Raw genomic sequence first — 13,792 nt, forward strand, 5'->3', positions numbered from 1 at the left:
TAAGACTAAGGTATAGGCTTATTAACTTGGGATTCTTCTTTTAGGCGACGGGTTAGCTTAGCAAACTGTCACTATTTGAATCTCAAATCTATCATTAAGCTAAATAGCTGAACGTGGCCATTCGGTCTTTTCAAGACTGTTGGCTCTGTCTACCCCGCAAGGGATATAGACGTGACCATATGTATGTATGAATGAGTCACGTGCTCGCGAGCTTCTGGTAGCTACGTACGTATCTGATTCAAGCCGGAACGCCTTGTTCCAGCTAGCTGATACATTACCAGCATGACTTGTGAATTTTGAACACTTATTAACCGACTTCAAAAAAGGATGTGGCATACCTACGTACGATGTAGCATTGAAAAGAGTAGTGCCCGTATGGTTCTGTTACGATAGCATTTACCCCTAAATGTTATAAAATAATATCGCTGACGCATATTCACTGCATCAGCGACCTAGTTATTACTACACATTTGTTTTAGCATGATTTGATTGAGTCAGTCCGTTCTCGACATTCTTTCCATATACAATTTCATAATTTAATTTCTATTCTTTGTATTTTGTTCTCAAAATAAACAGTTTAATTATAAATTTCTTTTTTTTAAAAAGAGACATTTTTCGGACCCCGTAACAGTGGTGTCAGAAGTGGGATTGCTAGCGTGGAGCTCCCGGGAAATCCTGTTCAAAGGTTATAATCTTGTCTCTATCGACTCTTTCGGCTCTATCGATATATGCTCCGCTAGCAATCCATCGCGGGTGTTCCAAAATATTTGCTACGCATCTTTCGGACTCCGTGGCATAATTGACGTGGCGTAATTAAAATACTGAAGAACGAAGACTACACGGTCTTATCGTCTCCAGTTTGGACAGTCCTGTATCCTGTTGCGACAGTAAGCCTTACTTAACTAAGTGAGCCTGCCAATAGACACACTATTCGTCAAGCGAGCTACCTTCAGCGCGTTCCCGAAGAGTGGTGATACGTGATCCTCATCGTCGTGACCTCAACAAGTTCCTGATGAAATCGTGTGTCCTGATAGCGGCATTGTGAGTAAAATTATTTTTTTTTGTTATTGCCAATAATATTTTTTTTTTTCTTTTTTTTCCTGTGTTTTTGTTTTCCTTTTTATTTAACAATGTCTACTAAGTCTGAAGGAAACTCTGGCTGCATTTCCGAATTCCCAATCCAAGTATTATGTAACTTTATTAATTCTTATAAAGGCGAACGTGAAACACTCACTGCCTTTCTGACTAACTGTCAAAATGCGTTACAGTTAGCCAGTAACCCTCAGAAGGATTTGCTTTTAAAATATATAATTTCTAAGTTAGAAGGCAAAGCTCAGATCGCTTGCTCTAACAAAATATTTGAAAATTTTGATGAATTAAAAGGCTTTCTAAGACAAAATTTTGGCGAACGTAAACATTACAATCATTTACTCTTAGAGCTACAGTCTTGTAAACAACAACCTAATGAGACTGTTGCCCAATATGCGTTGCGTATCGAAAGTTGCCTCACGAGCTTGCAGTCAGAGATACACAACTCTGAAAGTTTGAAAAAAGAGATAGCTGGTCGCATTGCTATGACCGAAGACCTTGCTATGTACACTTTCACTTTAGGGCTTCAACCTGCCCTTAGTAACATTGTCAGGTGTCGTAATCCTAAAAATCTAAATTTAGCAATTAACCTAGCTATTGAAGAGGAAAAAATTTTGAACTTAAATAAATCATTTTCCAGTCATAGTAATATCCGTAATAAAACATGTAGATATTGCAACAAATCAGGTCACTCGGAATCGGAATGTTATACCAAAGCGAAACGTGATGCGCCTCGCGCTCAAGTTTCTCAAATTCCGGCACACGCTACAAATAATAACTTTCCGTCTACATCGAAATTTAATTCCACACCTATTGTGTGTAGATATTGTAAACACTTTGGCCACGATATTTCTCAATGTCGTAAAAGACAGTATAATAACTCTAGACAAAATAATTTTCGTCCAAATACATGTAGTATTTCATTGATAACCGAGTAGAAATATCGGAGCCACAGTGCCATGAAGAAGTTGAAAATAACGATAATTTAAACTAAATCCTCGGTTTGCGTATTCATGCCGGCGTAAATCGGAAAAAGTAGGCATGTATCATACAAAATTAAATACTACTTCAAACTCAAAATCCGCTGTATCTAATCTATCGTTATCTTCTACTTCGGCAATTAAGCCCATTGGTAACGATCATCATAAAAAGTCGTCGCTGTTTTCTATTTCACACAGATGTGCCATTGGCAGTGACAATAGCTCTTCGAAATCCTCTGAATCTAATACTAATTCCATCTCTAAGCCCACTGTATCTAATTCTATGTCCAAATCCTCTGTATCCACTGAATCTAACATTAATTATATGTCTAAGTCCCCTGTATCTACTAAATCTAATATAAATTATATTTCTAAACCTATTACAAGCTTTCCTATTTCCAAACAAAATGATCTTAATACTAACCCTCTCTCTACGACCCCTGAAAATTTATTTGACGAATTTTTAAATATCCCAGAAGACTGTCCAATGGTCTACGATATATCCCAGATCAACAAAACATTTCTCCCTTATATAGAAGTCTATACGTCTCATTCCGATAAACCTCTTAATCTTCTCGTAGACTCAGGTAGTTCAATATGCATGGTTAAAGAAACTAGTTTATCCAACCTTTCTAACATCGAACCTAGTGTAGTTAAGTTTAAAGGCATCAATGATATAAGTTCTCATTCCGAGACGAAAGGAAAAATTATGTTATCTCTGAAATTAAATGCTAATGTATCTTTCCCATTTTATTTCCATGTAGTTAACAATGTAAATCTTACTTATGATGGCATAATCGGCTCAAACTTCTTGTCATCTAACGGAGCAACCATATCATATAAGGAATCTAAATTATATTTCTCCTCCGAACCCGAATTGTATTTTAAACTCAAGACCACTGAACCTATTTACGTTATTCCTCCACGAACCGAAATGCTGGTCGAATGTTTTGTCACTAACCCTGAGTTAGAACAAGGTTTAATCCTTACTTCATTAATTAAAGAATATCCTAATTTATATTTCTCTAAATGTCTTACTAAGGTAAAACCAAATGGTAAAGTCACACTATCCGTTCTAAATACATCAGAAAATAAAGTAATACTTAGACCCGTTAAATTTACCTTAGAACCCGTTTCTTATATATTAGAGTGTCCTAAACAAGGAGTTGCAAAAGATATAGAGTTCGTAAACCACACAACTGAAATTCTTTCTGGTTTAGAACGAGAAAAATTAGTTCAGTCCGCGCTTCGTTGCGAACACATGAACGAAGAGGAAGAAAAATCTTTACGTAATCTTTGTTCCGAATTCCATGATATTTTTTATCTCGAAGGAGATCGTTTGTCTTTTGCAAAAACAATTCAACACGAAATCCGTACCACCACCGAAAGTCCCATCCATGTAAAAAGTTACCGTTTCCCTGAATGCCATAAAGAGGAAGTAAGCCGTCAGATTAAGAACATGTTAGATCAGGATATAATCTCACCCTCTGTTTCCCCGTGGTCTGCCCCTATTTGGGTAGTACCAAAAAAACAAGACGCCTCAGGAAAACCGAAGTGGCGCATTGTTATTGATTACCGTAAACTCAATGAAATTACTATAGGAGATGCTTACCCCATTCCAAATATAACCGACATCCTAGACCAGTTGGGTCATAGTAAATACTTCACAACCCTCGACTTAGCTTCTTCCTTTCATCAGGTCAGGATGCATAAACCTGATGCTGAGAAAACTGCTTTTAGTGTTCCGGGCGTTTCCGGTCAACCAGGACATTACCAATTTAACAGAATGCCCTTTGGGCTTCGTAACGCCCCTTCTACCTTTCAGAGGTTAATGAACGTCATACTTTCAGGATTACAAGGAATTCACTGTTTCACTTATATGGATGATATTGTAATTTTTAGCCATGACCTTGAATCTCACATCCAAAAATTAAAGCTCGTTTTCTCTAAATTACGAGAACACAACTTAAAACTTCAACCCGATAAGAGTGAATTTCTCAGAAAAGAAGTTCAATACCTAGGCCATATCATTTCTGATAAAGGAGTGAAACCCGATCCCAAGAAAGTTGAATGCGTTCAAAAATTTCCAATTCCCAAAAGTCCCCGTGATATTAAGTCTTTCCTAGGCCTAGTCGGTTATTATCGTAGATTCATCGAAAATTTCTCACATATCACTAAGCCCTTAACAAACCTTCTAAAAAAGGATGTTAAGTTCATCTGGCTATCCAAACAACAAAATGCATTCGATATTCTTAAAAACAAAATAACTACTGCACCGATTCTTCAATATCCAGACTTTACTAAGCCCTTCATACTTACCACTGATGCCTCTAATTACGCTGTTTCAGCCATCTTATCGCAAGGAGAAATTAATAAAGATCTCCCTATCGCTTTTGCTTCCCGAACTCTTAATAAAGCTGAAGGAAATTATTCGACAACTGAAAAAGAATGCCTTGCCATATTGTTTGGTACTAAAGTCTTCCGCCCATACCTCTACGGTCACAAATTCCAAATAGTAACAGACCACAGACCCTTGCAGTGGCTGTTTAATTGCAAAGATCCAAGTTCTAAGCTTGTCCGTTGGCGCCTTAAACTAGAGGAATATGATTACGAAATCATATACAAAAAAGGCAAGATGAACTGTAACGCCGACTCTCTTTCCCGCAACCCTGTCCTTGCTGTTGATCCCGAAATTCCCTCCGTATCACCTGAAACTTATGAAAAATACTTACAAATTAGTCAACAATCCAACACTATTTACGATACAATAATAGAAGAACATAACGAATCCTTACTCAAAACCAAATGTAAAATGATAACTTACCCCTCTGCCATTGATTTAGACGATTCCATTCCATACTGCTCTGAAATCATAGAACTATCTAAAAATGATGATGTAACCGACATACGCGACGTAGAACGCGAATTATACACTTTTTACAGTACCAAAAACGACAAACATGTGTATACCCATTTATTTTTACGAGTACATCATTATGATGAAATATCATATAAAAACATATTTAATATGCTCAGAGACTACAGAGATATGATAACCACCTGGTACTCTGAAGAAAAAGAATTTGCAATCTCAGATTTTAATGACCCATTTAATAAAATTTCCTTTCTTAAAATTTATAATATGCTATCTTTCCTATTCCATAACACAGGTGTCAAAATACACGTATATCACAATAACATATCTTTTCCCACACCTGTCGAAGTACCAAAAATACTCAAGGACCATCATGATTCTCCCTCCGCCGGACACCCCGGCATAACACGTATGTATGACCAACTTAAAACAATATACTGGTGGAAAAACATGCGCCAAGACATAGAAAACTATGTGAAAGCCTGCAAGTCATGTCAAATAAACAAACCATTGCGACAAACTAACAAAGCCCCTATGATTATTACCTCTACCGCTAATAAACCTTTAGAAAAAATATTTCTTGACGTAGTAGGACCACTACCTGAAACTACTTTCGACAAATACAAATTTATCTTAACATTCCAAGATGACTTAACCAAATATTCCCAGGCTTATCCCATGTTGACTTGCTCTGCCCAAGAAACCGCTCAACGGTTAGTTCATTTTATTTCTCACCTTGGCATTCCTAGAATTATTGTCACTGACCAAGGAACAAATTTCTGTTCCGATGTACTAAAACAATTAGAACGTCTTTTTGGCATAAAACATATATTCGCAGCCGCACACCATCCCCAAACTTGCGGGGCACTTGAACGAAGCCATTCGACCTTAAAAGAATACCTTAGATCGTATATTGAAGAAAATTCCCATACCTGGGACTTATACTTAAATACTGCAATGTTAGCTTATAACTCGAATGTCCATTCCACAACGGGCTACCCTCCACTTGAACTCTTATTGGGTTTTAAACCGTATATACCTCAATCCATAGATCGGCTCGAAAACAGTACATACACTGACTATATTCGAGCATTAAACCACAGGCTCTATTACAGCCGTCAAAAGGCTATAACAAATATTCAAAATTCAAAAGAAAGGTCGAAACGATATTACGATTCCCACTCTAAACCAATAACATATAGTGCGGGTGATATGGTTTACATAAGATGTCACCATAAACAAAATAAAGCTCTCTCACCCGTGTGGAAAGGCCCTTATAAAATAATAAAAATAAACGGTAGGTAATCACACCGTCACTGTAGTTATAAATAGAAGACACGTTCGTTATCATTATGATGAAATAAAACCCGCCTCCTAGTGTATGTCTCATTGTCCACAGATTTGCCGCGACAGCGAACGGGAGCACGTATATAACGCAGATAACCAGCAGTCCAGGAATTTATTTCGATCAATCTCTAGATGTTAAGTTTATCCACGATAGTTGGAATGTTGTAACGTACATCGACTTGTCTCATATTCAACCTCATTTAGATAACGTGGAATACCTATTTGAAAGAATTTCTAAATATTGTGTCTCTTCTCAGTCATCATCGAAAATCCAATCAGACTGTACTAACTCTCTTAATTCTCTAGAGTCCCAACATGTTAACAACGTAAAAAAGTTTTCTTCAATATCTTATTTAGTACAAGTGCAACAAACAAAACGTTCTAAACGCGGATTAGTTGATTTAGGAGGCTCGATATTAAAAACTTTCTTCGGAACATTAGATGCTAGTGACGCAATTATATACACCGACGCAATAAATCAAGTACAGTCGAGCGAAAAACAGTTAGCACATCTTATGCAAGATAATATCCATGTCATAAAATCAACAGTATCTACATTCAATAGTACAATGTCAAAAATAAAAGAAAACGAGAGTCGACTAAACCATAACTTAAACATCATAGAAAAAGCCTTTGAAACTCTCACAAATTCAAACGATAAATTAGAAATGAAGTCTCAATCTCAATCTCAATCTCAATCTCAATCTCAATCTACTTCATTCGCTAGAAGGTATAATAATGTCTCTATCTTTCGATATCGATGACCTGAATAACGCAATATTATTTAGTAAAATGAATATTTTGCACCCGACTGTACTCAGTCCACAGCGACTTTATGAAGAACTTGAGCTATATAAAAACAATATACCTAAACATTCCGAGTTGCCAGTATCTTTGACTCTGCAAAACGTTCATGAGCTAATTAATGTATCTGATATCATATGTTATCTCCATGATAATAAGTTAATTATTGTAGTAAAAGTTCCTCTCGTTTTGCCTCAAACATATAATTTATTTCATTCTATCCCTTTACCTACCCCCTATAACAGCCAGACTCCTGATACTTATGTTCTAATTGCACCTAATAAACCATATTTGGCAATAACTGTAGATAGATTATTTTACTCACAATTTGATGATGTTAAAGAGTGTAAAGTGATACAAAACCAGTGTTACGTATGTGCGTTAAAAAACGTTTACTCGTCTATAGCCAACCCAGTGTGTGAGACAGTACTGTTAACCGACGTAGTTCAAAAGTTACCCAAATCGTGCCAAACAAAACTCTTACACGGCTCTATAGACTTCTTCCAGAAGATAACTAACGACAGGTGGATCTTCGTGCAATCAGAACCGGGTAAAGGACATATAACGTGTGAAAAGCCTTATTCTAACGTAGACGAAATCTTGTTCGGAACTGGTATTTTACATCTACCCAAAACATGTCAAGCTTTTTATAAAACTTTATCTTTTAGTGCTACTGATACATTAACCTCTAACATATCTATTTCTATATCTAGTTATAATATTGTCAATGACGACTGTTGCGTCTCTAATAAGATAAACACTTCTATTTCTAAGCTACCGTTTGTAAAACTTAATGAAGTAAATAACCATGATTCTCTGCTACAAGCTAGTTTACATCTAAATGAATTTGAGAAAGAACTGAATAAAGTCCAACAACCCACTCATTTAGAAAAGTATAGCACTCATTATATCTCACTGATTTATGTAATTACAACTATAATATTGTTATACCTATTATATAAAAGTAGAAAATACATATGTTCTCAAAGCTCGGGTTGTTGCATTAATATTTATAACCAATGTCATAATAAGAAAACCAAGAGAAGTGTTAAGTCAATAAAAGATATTTCACCTAGACCTGAGTATACCTCAGACTCATCAGATAAAGAATCTGTGAGATCTTTACCAATACCTACAAAAAGGAATATCTTAGATTAAGTAAATAAAAAAAAATACTTACTGATAACACTTCAATTATAGTTACTACTGATTTATTATATTACTTACTTAATAACTTTTATCGAATTTCTTATGCAAATTCTAATCTTAGACTTCATTAAGAGTGTATTAAAACTCATCCTATACTTTATCCTATATATATATATAAAAAAAAAAGCTTATATAAAGTTATAAACCTTATTATTAAATTAATTGTAATGTAATATTAAATACTTAGAATAAATATACTTAAGTAGACTTAAGTCTGTATTTTGAAAGAATGTCATGAGCCTCTAATTGTAATCTCTCATCCCTTCAGGTGATGTTCGATCTTAACGGGGGGGGTGTTACGATAGCATTTACCCCTAAATGTTATAAAATAATATCGCTGACGCATATTCACTGCATCAGCGACCTAGTTATTACTACACATTTGTTTTAGCATGATTTGATTGAGTCAGTCCGTTCTCGACATTCTTTCCATATACAATTTCATAATTTAATTTCTATTCTTTGTATTTTGTTCTCAAAATAAACAGTTTAATTATAAATTTCTTTTTTTTAAAAAGAGACATTTTTCGGACCCCGTAACAGTTCCATAGAAAATTGGTTTAGATCTTGTCATAAATGTGGAAGACATTAAAGTAAACATCACAAAATCAACAGAGTTATATCATTATATATTTTTTTATAAACACGGCGTTATCCCTTGTGTGGTAGATGAAGCTAACAGTTTTGATAATACTGATAGGCCACGTTCAGCTGTTTGGCTAAATTATATAATTGAGATTCAAATACTGACAGGTTGCTAGCCCATCACCTATGTATAAGAATAATCCTAAGTTTAAAAGCATATCCCTTAGTCGCCTTTTACGACATCCATGGGAATGAGACGGAGTGGTCCTATTTGTTTTTATTGGTGCCGGGAAACACACGGCACATGATTGAAATAGGATTGAAATAGTGATTGCAACTACCCCGTAATGAATAGAATAGAATAGATTTATTTTCAAAATTGAATACAAGGTATCACTTATTGACGTCACATAACTTAAATCTAATTATAACTACTATCGCTTCCAAAGCGCATGTGTAGAAGAAGCGGCGGAACAAACTATAATGCTGCATTTTCATCCGACGTCAATTTACAAATATTACTCTTAAATCAAAATCGTGGACGAATTCACATTGTCTACATTAAAAAACATGATTGAATGTAGAACTAATAATGTCAATAATGATAGAGAAAGTGATATTTCATATTTTTGTAATGCAAAAGGTCAAGTAGGTACCTATTAACATGTAACACATTCGTCTCAGTAAAACCTTAATTCTGAGCCACAATACAGTCGCAACGAGGTCGCAGCTTAGAAACGTTAATCAGCACAACAACAACTCCCCCCCCCCCCCCCCCCGTATTGTTTCAAACTTCGCTAATTAAACTTTCAGTAGTATCAAACTATGCACAATGTAAAATTGAGCCGTCCTGACTAGAATTAAGGGTACATTTTGTGATAAATAATTAATAAAGTAGCCGCATTCGAGTATGTATGATGAGTGTGGTTCCCGGCACCAATAAAAAAAGAATAGGACCACTCCATCTCTTTCCCATGGATACCGTAACAGTCGACTAAGGGATAGGCTTATAAACTTCTTTGAGGCGATGGGCTAGCATCTTGTCACTATTTGAATCTCAATTCTATCTTAAAGCCGAATAGCTAAACGTGGCCTATCAGTTTTTTCAAGACTGTCGGCTCTGTCTAACTTGCGTGGGATATAGACGTAACTATATGTATGTGTGGTCCCCGGTAGTTGGAAAAGATATATTATGTGTCTTAACCAGATCGGGTTTCAAACCTCGGACCTTGAAACACAAAGGCAAACACTTCATTCATTCATTTATATAAACACGTATATACGGGGTAGACAGAACCAGCAGTCTTGAAAGACCTTCAGCTTCAACGATAGAATCGAGATTCAAATAGTGAAAGGTTGCTAGCCCATCACCTATAAGAGGAATCCCGAGATTAAAAGCCTATCCCGTAGTCGCTTTTTACATCATCCATCCTAAAGAGACGGAGTGGTTCTATTATTTTTTATCTTAGTGCCGGGAACCACACGGCACCCAAGCACGGCAGGTAAATAATTAACTGCTTGATACACGCCTAATTACTGAAAAGGGTTAGACAATTTTGTTTTCCTATTAACCTTAATGCCTATTTATATAAAATTATAATTTTTAAATAATGTCATAATCATAATAAATAAAATGTTTAGTTTGTACAGTTAGCAAAATAATTAACTCCGCATAAAGGGGACAGAGGACGGCAAAGTTTGAACCCGTGGAGACACCAAATATGAATATCCGCGCCAACTTTAGAACCACGTTGTTTTGCTGATGATACAAAGGCGCTTGGGAATCTAACTTATTGTATTTTTTGACACCATTTACTAGTAGGTATTTTGCTGCAAACGTAGACTTCAATGACGAATATTTTTTTTTACACGCACACTTTTTTAATCCCTTACTGACTATACGGAATGAATAGAGATCACTGTTTAGATATATATATATATGTGATGTTTTACAAAGTCATTGGATTTTTCTCAATTCTAAGTAACAATAGCGATAGATAAGAATGAAAGATTGGAATACATATATTAGATATTAATGAGCGTTTCAATATTTTTTCAGTAGGTAAAGTAACCCTGACTGATAAACAACTTGAACGTATACATTAATATAAGTATTTATTATATATCTGTTAAGTTTTCTGCCTACTCGGTTACATATTTACTTTTTACTACCCAAAGAAGAAGAAGAGATTGCTTAGCAAAAAGTCCACCTTTGCTCAACATATTTTTCTTGTATAGGTATTTATGTCATTTTCTTATGAGAAATTAAGATAATTTGTATCTATTGTATAATTAATATATTACCATATATATTATTTGTCCCAAACTCGTTTATTTTGAATCTGAACACGTACAAGCGTTAAATTTACAAACTAAAATACATTTCTCACTATTCTTACGTTGCAGAGAAATTGCATTCAAAAATGTACAGAACTAAAGACCACCTAAATGTGATACGTGAAACAGCGAGTCTAGTGGAATGTTAATAAAACTGTCGCTAGCATATAGAATGAGGAAACGCCGACTATTCACCCTCACCACATTTATCTATATACGTATAACATACATACCTACATATAATCACGTCTATATCCCTTGCGGGGCAGACAGAGCCAACAGTCTTTTAAAAACTGATAGGCCACGCTCAACTATTTGGCTTTAAGATAGAATTGAGATTCAAATAGTGACAGGTTGCTAGCCCATCGCCTAAAAGAAGATAACGTATAACAGTAAAAATATTTTGTCTGTTTTGTCTGTACATTAAGTTATAATTGAAATGTTATAGATGGACACTAAAACATACATATAATCATACACATGATCACGTCTATATCCCTTGCGGGGTAGACAGTCTTAAAAGGACTTATAGGCCACTTTCAGCTGTTCGGCTTAATGATAGAATTGAGATTCATATAGTAATACGTTGCTGGCCCATCGCCTAAAAGAAGAATCTAAAGTTTATTAGCCTATCCCTTAATCGCCTTTTACGACATCCATAGAAATGAGACGAAGTGGTCCTATTCTTTTTTTTTGGTGCCCGGAACCACATGGACACTTAAAACGAATAATAAAGGTAATTTATTCTTTGTCTGTCTGTCTGTATGCACAGAACCAATTTATTTATAACTTACACCACCAATAGCTCTGTTTTATTTCAGCTTAACATTCAAAGTTTGTTTCATCAAAATCGGTCTAAAAAAAGTTGTCATCATTTGATTGAATCCAATGCTTGACATATGATCCATACTAATTTTTACAAATGTGGAAGCGTGTTTGTTTGTTTGTCCGGCTCTCACGTCAAAACCACTGAATTGATCGCCATCAAATTTTGCATTCATATAGTGTAGATTACGGAAAATACATACATACATACATATGGTCACGTCTATATCCCTTGCGGGGTAGACAGAACCAACAGTCTTGAAAAGACTGAATGGCTACGTTAAGCTATTTATAGAATTGAGATTCAAATAGTAACAGGTTGCTAACTCATCGCCTAAAAAAGAATCCCAAGTTAAGTGTAAGCCTATCCCTTACTCGCTTTTTACGATATCCTGATGGGAAAGAGATGGAGTGGTCCTATTCTTTTTTGTATTGGTGCCGGGAACCACACGGCATTACGGAAAATAAAGGGTAATTTACACTGGCGGAAACGCAGGCGAGAGCTAGTCCGCCGACCGTTCACGCTTCCCACATTATTATAATAGAACATTCATTACACAGTTTAAAAGGAGAGAAATATAAAAGAGTAGTAGTTCAGCGGACCAAAGCAAATCTGAAAATAAAAACCCATTATGCAAGGAATGAATGAGAGGTTATTCTTGGAACGGAACTTTTGTAGTTCTTGTAATACAAATGATAGCTGGATAAAAATAAAAGCATTATTTATTCAGTACCTACTCTATTGTTTGTGGTTTCGTGTAAACATTACCTTAAGTATTTTACAGTCATGTGTAAAATATGATTTTTGACTGATTGTAGGAGGATCATTAATGGAGATTGTAGGAGCCGATTAAAGACACACTGATAATTTAATTAACGAAATATCTATGGTGTCTTAAAGGCAAAACCGGGTCGGGTTGGGTTATTAAGAAAGATGTTACATCACTACTATTATTATAAAGCTGAAGAGTTTATTTGTTTGTTTGAACGCGCTAATCTCAGGAACTAGTGGTTCGAATTGAAAAAATATTTTTGCGTTGATTAGACCAATTATCGAGGAAGGCTTTAGGCTATATAATATCACGCTGCAACTATAAAGAGCAAAGAAATAATGGAAAATGTGAACAAAACAGGGGAAAATTATTCATCCTTAAGGGCTTCAATGATGCCCAAAACAACTATTCCACGCGGACGAAGTTGCGGGCACAGCTAGTATTGATATGAAACTACTTAATGATAATAAACATATATCACTTATTTATACCTTAGGGGGTAGAAAGAACCTATAGTCACGAAATTTTAATTTTATAAGGCCATATCGACAAGTGGTAAGCCCATTTTCCTTAAAGAATAATAAAAGATTGAAAACATAACGAGAAGGTGCATTTTATAATATTAATTTAATTGGCCTTTACCTGAAAATGAAGATTTTCAATTTTAATTTCTTTATTTTAAATAACCTTTAGTCTATAAACATAACTTTATTAAAATCACAGACGAGAACTAAAAGAAAACAAGCGTAATTCTGTAACACTACCCAACAAAATTGAAGTTAAGGAGAGCAACAGAGACCAGAGTATGATATTCTAGGTAAAACGACCACGCTTAATTCGAATCTGAGCTTAGAATTTTGCCTAGACGTCAGGTTTTTTTTTTTTTTTTTTGTTTATTAATTGTACAATTTGTTACAGAAAAAATAAAAAACCGAGATATAAAATAGCAAGAAATCATTGTAATTAAT

General features: G+C 35.1%; 1 pseudogene; it reads left to right on the forward strand.

The window, feature by feature from the left end:
- The first annotated feature begins 795 nt into the window (after nt 1-795).
- Nucleotides 796-8,798, forward strand: LOC132902079 (uncharacterized; annotated as a pseudogene).
- Nucleotides 8,799-13,792: the final 4,994 nt, after the last annotated feature.

This window comes from Amyelois transitella, chromosome 9, assembly GCF_032362555.1.
Source record: "Amyelois transitella isolate CPQ chromosome 9, ilAmyTran1.1, whole genome shotgun sequence".
Classification (NCBI taxonomy): domain Eukaryota; kingdom Metazoa; phylum Arthropoda; class Insecta; order Lepidoptera; family Pyralidae; genus Amyelois; species Amyelois transitella.